This window comes from Mya arenaria, chromosome 13, assembly GCF_026914265.1.
Source record: "Mya arenaria isolate MELC-2E11 chromosome 13, ASM2691426v1".
Lineage (NCBI taxonomy): Eukaryota > Metazoa > Mollusca > Bivalvia > Myida > Myidae > Mya > Mya arenaria.
Window position 1 is genome coordinate 39818901 of NC_069134.1, and position 15114 is coordinate 39834014.

At 32.0% G+C, this 15114-nt stretch overlaps 1 protein-coding gene across 3 annotated transcripts in view; it reads right to left on the reverse strand.

Annotated features, from left to right (window-relative positions):
- The window catches only part of LOC128213443 (uncharacterized), an 86184-nt gene that overhangs the window by 62229 nt on the left and 8841 nt on the right, over positions 1-15114 (reverse strand). The window contains exon 1 of one of the 3 annotated variants that reach the window (XM_052919137.1): positions 13810-13936. The exons of the other annotated variants lie outside the window; for them this stretch is intronic. The gene's annotated coding sequence lies outside the window, so the exon portion shown is untranslated. Of the gene's footprint in view, positions 1-13809; positions 13937-15114 lie in introns of those variants that run through there. 3 annotated transcript variants of the gene reach the window in all.

Sequence of the window (15114 nt, forward strand, 5' to 3'; positions counted from 1 at the left end):
TTGTTATCAGTTATTAATATTTTCCATAAATGCATTATTTGTTAAGTTGTTAAAGGTTTGTAACTCAAAATTTATGTTTGTTATACATGTGTATGTATTGATTTTAAATAAGAGTGTCACTACCAGTATAACAAGAGCTGTCACAGAGACAGTGCGCTCGACTATTCCGCCGCTTTTCAGTGCAAGGATTGAAAAGTTTTGGCGAAACATGCATGGATCACTGTTAGATTAGATTTCAATGCAATACATGATGTGCAGAGATATTAACATAAATGTGGTTACATGCAAAATTTTAACCAGAATTTTTAAGTGTAATAATAATGGGCCATTATTTGCAAAACAAAGTTATCTAACTTGATTATTCAATTAGGTTGGGTAGTTGAATACCATTGTATAAAGTCTCAATGCAATACATCAAGTAGTTGCTGAGATATTATCCTATGTGTGCTTTAAACATGCAAAACCTTAACCAGAATTTCTAAGTCGTATAAGGGGCAAAAATGATATAATATGAAAGATAGAGTTATCTTACTTCATTAAATAAGAAGGTTAAATGGTTGGGAGCCTGTGTGTAAAGTTTCAATGCAATACATGATATATTTGCTGAAGCATTGACTTAAAAGTGGTTACATGCAAAACCTTAACCAGAATTTCTATGTTGAATAAAAAGGGGCCATTATTTGATATTAATGCAAACTAGAGTTATCTTACTTGGTTATTTAAGTAGATTGGATGGTTGAGTACCATTTTATAAAGTCTCAATGCAATTCATCCAGTAGTTGCTGAAATATTAACCTATGTGTGCTTACATACAAAACCCTAACCAGAATTTCTAAGTCGAATAATAAAGGGCAATTATTTGCATTAAATGCAAACTAGAGTAATCTTACTTGGTAAATTAGGTAGGTTGGATGGTTTAGTACCATTGTATCAGGTCTCAGTGCAATACCTCAAGCAGTTGCTGAGATATTAACCTATGTGTGCTTGCACACAAAACCTTAACCAGAATTTCTAAGTCAAATAATAAAGGCCTATTATTTGCATTAAATGCAAACTAGAGTTATCTAACTTGGTTAATGAAATAGGTTGGATGGTTGAGTACCATTGTATCAAGTCTCAATGCAATACCTCAGGTAGTTGCAGAGATATTAACCTATGTGTGCTTGCACGCAAAACCTTAACCAGAATTTCTAAGTCAAATAATAAAGGCCTATTATTTGCATTAAATGCAAACTAGAGTTATCTAACTTGGTTAATTAAATAGGTTGGATGGTTGAGTACCATTGTATCAAGTCTCAATGCAATACCTCAGGTAGTTGCAGAGATATTAACCTATGTGTGCTTGCACGCAAAACCTTAACCAGAATTTCTAAGTCAAATAATAATGGCCTATTATTTGCATTAAATGCAAACTAGAGTTATCTAACTTGGTTAATTGAGTAGGTTGGATGGTTGAGTACCATTGTATCAAGTCTCAATGCAATACCTCAAGTAGTTGCTGAGATATTAACCTTTGTGTGCTTGCACGCAAAACCTTAACCAGAATTTCTAAGTCAAATAATAAAGGCCTATTATTGGCATTAAATGCAAACTAGAGTTATCAAACTTGGTTAATTAAGTAGATTGGATGGTTGAGTACCATTGTATAAAGTCTCAATGCAATACCTCAAGTAGTTGCTGAGATATTAACCTATGTGTGCTTGCACGCAAAACCTTAACCAAGGTGTGACTCCAACGCCGACACTTGGGTGAGTAGTATAGCTCTCCTCATCTTCGAATAGTCAAGCTAACAAAATGGTATTTGCATGTTTTCTTTTAAATATGGCATTGCGTGCAGCCAAGATGGCAGATTCATTGTTAAAAGAAATGTTTTAGTAATGGATAAAGGTCAATTAGTATGTATTTACGAAAATAAATGGACCTGAGGAGTGTCACATACACTTTAATAATTAAAGTGTTCTAGATTATTGTTTGTTTACAAAACGCCTTTTCTACATGCACTGTAATAGGACAAAAAATAATTTTGAACACTAAAGGTTGAAGTTGGTCTAAAAATTATTCTCTATCTAAAACTTTTATTAAATTTTAATCCATACTTGGAGTAAAGGAGTAACATGATTTTGTTTCACTATGACATAAATAAATATAGTTTTAAGCAGACTACTGTATTAATTAATTCATTAATAGCTAGATCGATTGATTTTTTTATTGACATAAATGGTCAAATCTGATAACGCTTGATCAGGATTGTTTAAAACATAATACCTTAGATATGACATGTTAAAAATAATGTTACTATTATGTAATCCTGATATACCGTAAATGTCCTATTTAATGCGCATTACCCTACTTGACGCGCAGGGTGTCTTTTTAACAGTCATTTTTTGATCCTGCGACATAAACAAAACTTACCGTAACTCTAAATTAAAAACATAAGCAACTTGTTCTGAAGAAAAGCATTCAATTATTATTTGTACTTAAAAAACGAATGTTATGAATATAATAATGTTGGAGAAGAAGGGGGAGGAAGGGGAGGAAGTGGGGAAGGGGAGTCTACGAACTCTACAGAAAATAACAATACATGTAAAAGAACAAGGAATACATGTATTCTAATTCAAAATCAACTGTACTACCATCGGGTGTCAACGTTAAATATATAAAAATGTGACGACAGGGAAACTTAATAAACAGATGCGTCTAGTAATTTTGAGATATATACTTGACCAAAAGACAACACGGCGCTACAAATATATCCTACCAACAGCTGTCCTATACTGATAACAGAACGAAAAGAATTGATTTGTATTTTATGCATTCATGCTGTTAATTATAATGAACCCATTGGTGCTACTATGCCAGTTTCCCCAGAAACGCTAAAGCACTTCATGAAAATACAAGAACCAATAATTAAACATAAAGATATAAAGTATATATATATATATATATAAATATACATAATGTTATTCACCTTTATGCTCATGCAAAATAAACAGGTATTATAATGTCCGTACTAAGGTACAACGGTCTTACCTGAAGTTTTTCTTTCACAGAATTGGGACAATAATGAAATATTTCCTTTCTTTGAAGGCAAGGAGTGTCTTTCAACAACTAAACACGTAATATGATATAAATGTTTTACTTAAAAATTAATCCAATTGACAGCAGTGTATTAATACCAACAGCGAAGAGTTGAAAAGTTGTGAACTTAAAGAAAGGAAAATATCTTAATTTCTAATGATTATCTTATGTCATTGATCTAGGGGGTATTCATAAATATCAATAAAGATCGCAAGGCTTAAAATCGTAAATTTCCAGGCGTAAGCCCATTTTTGGCAATAAAAATATGGTTGGAACATTTATTGCATGGATTTAGTCCATAACTTTGCAGGTGTACCGAGGCACTCTTTAACAGCATAACCCTGTTGAGAATTACATGACCTATTCATGAACAATTCATGAACTTCTGTTGATCAATAGTTCATGAAAAATTATCAATTATGGTTCATGAACTGTTGATGAACTACTTTAATGATTTTTTAGAACTTAATGGACAGTTCATGAACATTCATGAACAGTTCATCAGTTCATGAACAGATTCTCAACAGGGAAGGTTTACAATGAAGATATCTTGAAACGGTACCTAGAATTTTAAATTAATCTTGGATTTCATGATGTCTGATAAGACGTAGCTTCAGTTATGCAACTAAGGGTAGAGTCCGCGGCACCTGGTGATCTTTGTATTAATAATATATTTTAAAATCTGTCTGCATGCAATATTTTATATTTTGACTTTGGTAAAACGCCCAGGTTCAGTGAAGGATCCTGGATTCAATGTTAAGAGTAGGTGTAACCTTATGATTTACGCCCCCCCCTCTCAGAATTGAAATTTCTAGGCCAAAATGTAGATCTCATAGTTTTCTAAATTTCTAGCTGCAATTGGTAAACATGACACAATGTTAGTTTTGTTACAACCAAACAAACATCGAAATATAATGTTACGCAAAATTTCAATGGAAATTACCTCCGCGCATAAATCATTGTTTTCAAATACAATGCTCATTGGATATAATTTGTGGTTTCTTTAAAAGAACAACTCATTGTTTTTTTTGTACTTCAGTACAAAGAAATGCAGCGAAGATTTGAATAAACAAAGTTCATTCCAAATATCAATCAAAACTGAATAAGCTATGTAATGTTATAATGTCCTGTGTTAAAAAAAAAGATAAGTTCTCACATTCTAAAGTAAGGTGTTCTTCAGATTCAAAGAATTGTAATGCCATTTGTGTACTTTTCCCAACAAGAACATTCGCCAATGTTTAATAGATGCTTTATAAACACTGTGCATTAATCCGTCTTGCCTTTACACGTGACAATGGAAAAAAATACCCAAAGATTTATAATGTCTGAAGGCAATAAAAAATTGAAACACCACAATGCGACAAAACCAGGTTTTTTCATATGGGCAATTAGAAAGCATAGCCAATTAATTTCTTGTATGAGTTATAAAAAAGCAGCAGCTTTTTTCTTCATGTTTTTAGTAGCAGTAATCACTATCCATCTTAACTTATTTAGTTATTGGACAGAAAACATTTTTTTCTATTTTTAGTAACAGTGACATTGACCTTGACCTCAACCCCTCAAAAGCAATCAAAACCTATAGCTCTTCACATAAGCTTCCTACACTCCAAGTTTATTTAGTGTCCACTGAATGCTTACTTAAAATATGTCGCAAGAACCAATGTTTGACGCCTGCCCGACCGCCCGCCTGGTAAACAATTAACATCCTTATTATACTAATATAACCCTGTTTTATTGTTCAAAACCTGGTTATAAATTAGGATCAGGTGCAGAAATTAAGGAAAGGTTTCGAAAAAGATAAGAAAAAACAATTGCTTATGTTACAGACGACAGAAAAAAAATATGAAATGAAAAACATAATTTGTTGCATGCTTATTTATTAACACTTTTAACTGAACTATATAACAGTTAAGCCAACTCTGTAATGTAATCAGAAAATAAACAGACGCCAGCAAAAACTCATTATTCATTAAAATTGAAGTACTTTTTAATGTCCTTAAATGAATTTGCCACAAATATTATCTTAATCTTTAAAATACTGTATATGCCCAAACAGACGCCTAGGGTGCATGTCATTTTATGAACCCAGTGCGCTTAATTACGTAAAATTTGTTGTCAATTAAACTAAGGTTTCAAAACCTTCTTGGAAATGCATGCATATAGGCTGTGATTGTTATGCGGGCATGCACACACTAAATATGATATTAGCCGCATCGCGAGGTTTTAATTATGGGCCTTCGAATATCATTATCACAAATAAAATCATCATTAATTTAAATGCCAGAAATTTTTGGATTGTCATTGGCACATCATTTTCTTGATCATTATGTACAACAATTACTTTACTCATGTTACCATAGCAACAACGAATTTGTCCAGACTCATTTTGACTGCATTCATAACACATGATGGATAATTCTTATAAGCGATTTTCACAATTTCTTGCATAATTATTTTTATTTCAGTCACATTGAAAATACATAAATACCAGATATTCTTCCGCTCAATCACAGTTTGTATATTTTGTGCCTTTTTCGCTTTTGTTTTTTTTATTGAGTTACAGCATCTTGGTCGCCTATGGCCTCTTTTGTTGTTTTCAGCATCTCTGTTGACAGTGGTTTGCATATGCTTTTTTTCACCGGTATCGTCTACGCACTTGTTTGAAGTGTTTAAGTGACCCTGATTAAATTTGTTTACTCGGATTTCAATCTGCTTTTAACAAGGGTCAACAATACCGGAAGCTTTTTGAAATCCTCACAAAGTATCATCAGTTTCACACAATCTTTGTTTATCTTCAAGATGTTTTACATAGAGAAAAAGATGTTTAATGTGCATGATATGTAAGATGTTATCATTGCCCCAAGTCAGGGCTTTTTCTATGGTACCCAAGGGTCCGACTATCGGACCCATTCCCAAAGCAAAATTTTTCCCAATCTTGAGAGAAAAAATTCCCAATTAATTTTTTTTTTTAGAAAGTCTTTTTACCTTAACTGGTTCATGATCAAGGTGTCACACCAACGCCAACGCCAAGGGTGAGTAGTATAGCTCTCCTTATTCTTGAATAGTCGAGCTTAAAATGCAATCAAAATCATATACCGTATTATATCATGCATAGGACGCACTTTTTTACCCCCAATTCTCGTCTTAAAAATTGCCTGCGTCCTTTCTATGCTATTAGAATTTCATCTGTTTTTTTCCAAGTCCATTTCAGGTCGAAAATATCGGACCGGGGAAGAACGCGGTAATAGTAAGTATCTGTACTGCGTCACCGAAGAGAACAACTGACATAGGTAAAATCACGCAAGTTAACACACGCAGAAATATATTGAATGTTTACTTTAAAATGATTTATTGAGAAATAAATTGAAAACAAACATGAGTGTTTGCTTTTTTATAAAAGGGACGCTACTCACAAAAACTCGATGTGAGTCAGCACTTTAACTGGATTGAGTTATAACGGCAACGGAAAATCGGGAAACGAGGTAAATATCAATTAATTGTGTTCATGATTTTAATGTTTCGATATTTTACAAAACATTTTGGTTGTATGTTACTGTTTTAAAAAATTAATAAAGGAATGTGCATAATGCAAAGTAGCATTATTGTCACTATCAAATCTTTTCAAATGTGCGAATGTGTGAAAAACACCCGCTGTCTGTCATTAGAAAAACATCAATAGAACAAACTATTGCGATGGTAATTCCGTATGGTTGTTTGTTCGCACTTAACCCGATGTGCCTTCCGCTGGCAAGGCTAATTACCGACATGCATTAATTATGCCAACATGCTTTAATCCGTGCAGCGACAAGCCTTATCAAAACAATCAATAGTTTTGACAATACACAGTTTTGTTGCGATTGCAACGGTTGCAACTGTTGACTGTCATTAAGAAGGCATGTCGGGACATTTGTATAAGTCTTATAATATGCGTGAATGTTCTCAAAATATCAAGACATATATCATTGTTGTGTATGCTAAATTACGACGATAATTATCGAAATACACAAGACAGTTATCGAAATATGCCTTATATACAATTTTTTGGTTGTCTTTTACTTCAATATATGTTATAAATTCTTTACCAACCTCAATTTTTCGGCTCCGATTTTGACATTTTTCCGCTGCGTCCTATCTTTAATATTAAGGGTTTTTACCCGTTTTCTCAACTATTTTTTTGCCTGCGTCCTATCTATGCTAGCGTCCTATACATGATATAATACGGTACATGCGTACAAAAACGCATACGAAAATAAATAAATATGCATTTCTAAATTAGTTGTGTGTAACCCTAGTAAATGAATTTGACATGTGTTTTTTTCAAAACAAGCTCGGATCAAATGTCGGTCAATGGAAGGCTTAAAAATCAAAGTGTAATTCTGATCTTGAACAAATGCAATCATTTTTATGATCTGGGCTTACATAAAAAAATGTTTTAACCATTCAAATTTTAAGTGTTGAGACAAGTGGTTTATCATTTATATAATCAACAAGTAATCATATGAACAGTACTGTACAATTAACCATCTTTTTTACCATGTTAAGCAGGCGCATAGCTTCCTATACCTGAGTATGCAGCTGAACCCACATGATTCTGACAAAAAAACAACAAGAGGCCCATGAAGGCCTATGCTCTACTGGCATGGTTCTTGTGGTTATTTTCAATCCAGAGCATGTATGTATGGGAAATAGGCAACAAACATATAGTTGGCTAAAAATAGACTTAGCTAAAAATAGCATTCTTATATACTTTCAAGGCCCATAATCTAGGCATGCATGGGCGGATCTGGCTGGTTTTCGAAAGGAACTGAGCTCTAATGGATATCTAAATACTGTACAATTAAGTTTCATCGAGATACAATAAAAACTGAAGACTGTATCGTGTTCACAATCAATTGTTTACAGATGCACACACACATTTATACTTTCAAGGCCCATGATCTAGGCATGAATGAGCTGATTTGGCTGGTTTTCGAAAGGAACCGAGCTGGAATGGATAAATTATCTTAATACTGAACAAGTTTCATTAAGATACAATCAAAACTGAAGAATGTATCGTGTTCACAAGTAATTGTTTACAGACGCACGGACGCACATACTACATACACATTACCATCACATAAGCTCTTCTGGCCTTTGGCCAGTAGAGCTAAAAATCAGCCAAAGTAGCAGTATGCATATTTGACTAAATGATTCTAAAACTGTCCATTTTCCAGTACTAATTACAGCACCTCAGAACCCCCAGATTGCACAATGGTTTTCAAACTTTTCCGAGGGGGCATGCCCCCAAACCACCTAGCACAATTATGAATCCACATGAATAGAGGGCTAGCTATGCCCTGTTAACCCTTTACTTCATAGATACGCAATTTTACTTATCTATCCATAGCTTCATAGATACGGATCTTAACGTTTTATCCATAGCTTCATAGATACGTAATCCTACGTATTCGTAATGTAGGGGCATTTATTTTCATACCTGATGCTTGTTTATGCGCTATAAATTCATATTCATGAAGTATAAACATCGATAAATACAATGCACTAAAAAAAACACTATGTTACTATTTAAAGAATTTCGGAAAATCGCGAAATAAGGTCACTGGTATCAAAGATGCGTAAAACGTTGACTGCGCAGGTTTGTGGGCATTTCTGTCTCGTTTTCCTCGTGGAAATTTACAAAATACTGCAAGTTATAATTAACTACCAATAATACAACTATATTTTATTGATCACGCGCCTGACGTCACAGGTCATGGTTCGAAAACGTGTCAAAATGTCGGCCATGTTGGATAAACAAAAAATCATCTGGCTTGTATAAACAAAGGCCATAAATCATTATATGGGACATATGTGTCACTTCTGTTTCGCTAATCCGGTCATAAAAATGCGCATCTGCTTCTACAAATTGAAAGTAAGTACAAATGTGTTATAAAATAATGACTATCCCTATTGTTAAACTTTGACATGACCCAATTTAACATCGATCAGCTGTTGAAACACGTGTTTTCGAATACACAAGAATGCAATGTAGAGCTAATTTCTGCCCTTGTTAACTTCAGTTTAAAACAACATTCCTGAATAATGTCATTTATATTTCAGTGTTTGTCTGACGAATCGGAACATTCTGGCTTCAATTAAAATGAGTTTGAGACATTGAGTACGACGTCGAGAATTCAGACCTCGGCGTCACGCACACAAGGATACGAGAAATGAGGATTTTTAAAATCAAACCCAAATGACAATACATGGACATGCAATAAACGATATAAATTTAGTAAACAATAACATGCAGGCCTCATTTAGTAGTTGAATAATAACTTTATTTGTTCATTGTAGTGTTAAATAACCGAAAGTTATACGTACTGTGACTGTTGATCAACTTTTTTTTTCTTCTGTATCATATATATAAATATACCGTGCTTCTTTGTTGTGAACTATTTTTTAATTCTGTCCATCTTTGTTTCAATTCAGGTTGCATTAAATGAATTATAAAAATATGTTGTTTATATAATATTTCGTGTTGTGTTTGATAAATAAAAGTGTAATAAAAATTAATTTTCATCAAATTTGACATATTTTTCTGTTTGTTTATGAATATCATGCGGAAATAATTTAGATAACAAAATAAAATTTATATGACTGGATTGGAAATTTAATTCTCTATAAACTTTACATTGATGACTTATTGATTAAACCAAAAGAAATACTAAGAAAATAGGTTTGTAATACATTAGGGTTAAAATTCCAATAATATCAATAATCTCCTATGAAGTAGGGGTACTGATATGAACTGATAAGCCATGAACTGGCAGCCTGAAATGGCTTAGGTTTACATGAAGTAAAGGGTTAAGTATCTTTATAGTCATATGTAGGAGTTTTTTTTACTGTGTATAACATTTTGTTGAATGTACCGAACTCATCTGAAAATGAGTAGGTGTCCAAAAATTGGCATACCCAATTAAAATTTCTGTTACCCAATAAAAGTCATTAGGGGTTGGTATTGACCCATTTGCCCTAAAAAGTTATCTAGAGCTCTGATATATACAGATCAAGTCAAATTTAAAACAATTGGCCCCAATGTCTCAAATATCGTAAGCCCATAATAACAGAATGAAGCTCAGCACACTATTTTTGATTTGGTATAAATTGTGTAATATTCTCTTTTTAAAGAATTTTGAGGCTTAAAAGGGAAATAATATTTGAGATAAATAAGATAAACTACTTTTTATTTTTTAAATCATATTTAGGTAATTAATTTAGTTTTGAGGCTTAAAAAGAAAATAATATTTGAGATATATAAGATAAACTACTTTTTATTTTATAAAATCGTATGTAAGTAAATAATTTTGGCTCAATGAAATAAGACACTTAAGTTACGCTAAAGAAATGTGCTCCAATGGGGCTCCATGGCATTGAGTTTATAACATTTCTTCTAAATAATATAATACCTATATAAACATGTGAAACAATACTAGGAATCATCTATTAAATTCGTTGATTAAGTACCTGAACATATCTCAAATAAAACTACAAACATCGACAAGCAGTTTGTGTAAACTAATACTGCTCATAATCAATGATCAATCATCGTCAATTAATAAAAAGAAGAAAAAAAGGCCAAGTAAATAATTCATGCCATTCAAAAAAAAAAAATGCTGTTATGCGTAATCATCCTTGTGGTTTTTCAAAAAAGTGATTTGCATTAAATTAAAAATAATTTAAACTAAATCTGAACTTAAAACTCTAAGCATGGCAAACAAGATAAGCCCACTTATTTGGTTTTCTCCATCAAGCAAGAACAAGTTTGAAAATTATTTATGCCTGAGTAATGGGCCTCGCTACTACATGTATATTCCATTTGTATATTTCCAGTTGTCTTTGAACTTTGTCCAAGGTAAAAGAAAATTGTACAACATTGAAACCGGAGAACACAAAGCCAAAAACTATGATAATACCTGGCTGTTGACAACAAACTTTGTATTTTGTGTCTTGAAATATGCCAATTTTTGGAAACCAGTGATATAAGACTGCTGACAAAAGATCAGACTGCAGTTTTTCATCTTTATGTTCAAACCAACTGATTCCAAGACTAGAACTAAAACAAAATAAAAGTCAAAACTGTCAATCTGTGAGAGTGCAGCTTTTAAAACACAGACAAGCTGAAAAAACATAAAGAGGACATGACTTGTGTGTATATATATATATATATATATATATATATATATATATATATATATATATATATTATGATATGCATGTATGCAGTAAAAGCAATAACATGCTTGCAAAAAAATTAATATTGCCATTCATGATGTCTGTGTCATGTTTTGTTGGAATATCTTAAAACGCTTCCCATTGTTAAGCCAACATAAATGTTTTTATGCAAAGCCAAATAGCAAGGGGTGGAAGCGAAAAGGTTCTATCTTCTTCTTAATTTAATGTCACTTAGAACCTTTTCACATTCTCCCATTGCAAGGGTTGGGACTATTTTCTTCATTTTTGTCCATATATATATAAACTCCCATATTGGAACCGTTATAACAAGTAGGCGGAGCTTTACAGTGAAATAACTATCGTGCTACAAATTACAATGCTATTCACTTATACACTCACTAGTTATTGAACGTTGTCCTTGACAACATGGTACAATTAAACATTTATATCACCCAATCCCTCATGATTGAAATTATTCCCTCGCACGAGGTGCTCGAGACTTATTTCAATAATTGTGGCTGAAGTAACTATTACTTAATGCAGCAATGTTATCATGACTATTTCTTTGATTATACGAAATATGATAATAAATCTCTACCCGCCAATTATTAAAGCTGCACTCTCACAGAAAAACCATTTTCACAACTTTTTTTTTTGTCTTGGAAAGAGGAAATTTTTACGTAAATATCTGCAAACCAATGATTTAAGATTACTGACAAAAAATCAGATCGTAGATTTTCATATTTCCGTTCGAAAATTAATGTTTTATGGCTTAAAAGGTTTAAGAAAAAAGCATTAAACTTCAATTTTTGAACTTAAATATAAAAATCTGTGATCTATTTTTTGTCAGCAGTCTTATATAATTGGTTTTCAGGGTTTTTGCAAAAATTGGCTCGTTCCAAGACAAACAATAAAAAACCTTCAATCTGTGAGAGTGCAGCTTTAAGTACAATTTAATATAGTATAATTTTATTAAGATAAAAGAATGCATACACCATTCTATTCATTTGTTTACTTTTGTTACTTAAGCCATATAAAAAATCATCTTAAATAAAAGCAACGATACTTGGCCTTTCTTATTCGTTGGCCTTTCTTATTCGCCAGTCACTTAAGTTACTACATTGTTAGCAGTTGTAAGACAATTTTTATAGTCCATATTATATTATACAGGCACATTTTTCATTTTTCATAGCTTGTTACTCACCTGTCATGTTCCTATTTAATGGCCATGTTCGGCATTTTTTTATAAGGACTGACAAGCAGTCCATAATTTAGTCATTATATTTACGAAGAAATTAATGACTTATACATGACCATTTTCTGTATTTATGCACACTAAAAACAAGGCCTATTAAAGCTAAGAGTTAGCCTTGTCAAGATTTTGTTTGTTTATCAAGAAATGTATTGCTATTTTATTCATTTACATAATCTGCAACTATTAAATTTGGAAAAAAATATCTTTTTTGGGGGAAAAATTGATATTTTTTGGCCAGGGGAAACAGCCTGTAGATGGCAGTGAATTGAACCAAAAATAAATTACTGAAGAAGGTGACCAATTCTGTATTTTATTTTGTGATCTTTTGCTCTTTTTTTTTAGTAAGATGACAATGAATAAATTAGTTGCTTACAATTGAAATATAGTCATGCATTTACTTTCATAATAGAATTCCCCTTCTTCCTGAAACTTGACCTTAGGCAACTATAAATTAATTGCTTGATTTATTGAAAAAGTTGAACAAGGGTCTGTATTTGCATACAGGTCCAGTACTCTCTGGGAAAAGCGTTTTTTCATATGAGAGGATTTGGCCGCTTCTGTCAAGTGAAAAAAGAGGCATACCACAAAATAATTTTTAGCCAAGGTGACGGGGGCTTGCCTTAAACTTAATAATAAGTATCCACTTCTATCTTTGTAAACATTCATATCTATATTTGTTGCACAGTTCATATTCATAGTTTTTATAGTAAAGGCCAACATTAAAGGTTTAATTCTCACGACAAAATGCATCCCCGCCACGAACAAAGTCACCAAGGCTGTTATGATAATTGTATCTACTTCTTCTTGTTCCTTTTTTGAATAAAAGATGATATAGAAAGTAACTGTCTCTTTATTACAATTTTAAGTGGTCAACATTATATTTTCTTCAATGAGAAGGCAGTATTTCTCAAGTTTTCCAAATGTACATTTATTTCAGTAAATCAGCAGTCATCCCTTATAAATTTCAATCAGGTGAAGTGGTAGATATAAACAGTGGCTGGCCCAGTTAGTGGGTAGTTTACACAATAAAATATAGAAATATAGACCACTAAAACAACTAGATTGTTAGTGTGTGTGTGTGACTGTCACATCAAATCATTCATTTTGTAAGAATATGAAATCTTTAACCAATATACTTAAAATATGATAATATACAATGCTGAGAAGTAAAAGTGTTTAACTTGTGTAAAGAGATAAATTATGTATATAAGTAGCTATTAATCAAATCTACATGTACTTAAGTAAAAGAAAATTTACCTTACCAAGTCTGAAAAATTAAAAACAAAGTCTTTGCCGTGATTTAAAGCCAAATTCCAGAATAAAAGTATGCTCAATAAAACACAAATTAACACATAATTATCCCACTTAAAAAATCTTTACAGGTTTACTTGAAATAATAATCGATCACAATATTTACTGCAATTCATACAAAAAATTCATCCTCACAAAACAAGAATACGCACCATTTCGTATGATAATGTATTTAACGATCTTAATTAATCTTTTTCCCCGCACTAAGTAAAGCTTAATTTACGTCACGCTCATTTATTATGTCAACGTTATTTTTTTTAACGTACAGATAAAGACAATAACAGTTAAAATTGCCCGAAGCCTATAATTCTTTGCATATTTTGCTCAACTTTTATTGCCGATTAAGTCATTTTACTATCAAAGTATCGTTAGTAGCTGAAAGCAATTTAAATACAAAATTGATGCCAGTATCACATCCCTTCATTTCAATAAAAAAAAAACGCACACTGATATACAATGAATTAAATAGAGTTTCCATTGCATTTGGATAAGGGTTTTTCATTTCTTTTGATAATGTGTTGCGATGCATGCTCTCCTTTATACGTAATAGTATATATTTGATATGTTTGTAATGTATTCTAAATGTAATACTAAATGGTATATTGACTATTGTTTATATGTATGATCATGTTGATGGATGATGAACTGTATGTTTAAATCCAAATAAACTATTCTGTTCTGTTCTGTTCTGTTCATAACAATTGTATAGATCTCCTTTTAGCTGCACTCTCACAGATATGACTATTTTCACTTCTTTTTTTATTTCTTGTCATGGAATAAACCAATCTTTGCATAAAAATATGGAAACCAGTGATATAAGACTGGTGACAAATTATCAGATTGCAGTTTTTCATATTTACATTCGAAAATTGAAGTTTTCTGGGCAACAGCGTTACTTAAACACCTGTAGAAAAATGAAGGATTTACAGCAAGATTTTGATAGTGCTGTTATTCCATTACATTTAAATGCTACTTGTAGTATACATATGAATAAATTTTTGCAACAAACATTAATTATCAAACGAAAATATGAAAAACTGCATCAAAACCTTCAATCTGTGAGAATGCAACTTTAAGAAAAGTAAGGTTTGATACTTAGTCATTTTGATCAAAATTTCCCGAAGTCAGAATTATTTTCAAAAACAAATATAATTACATATATCTTTTTTTCTTAATCATACAGGCCCTGGTGTTACCAAATATGTATTACCGCCTTCTTAGAAGTTTTCTTCAGGACACAATGTATGTCATGCTAT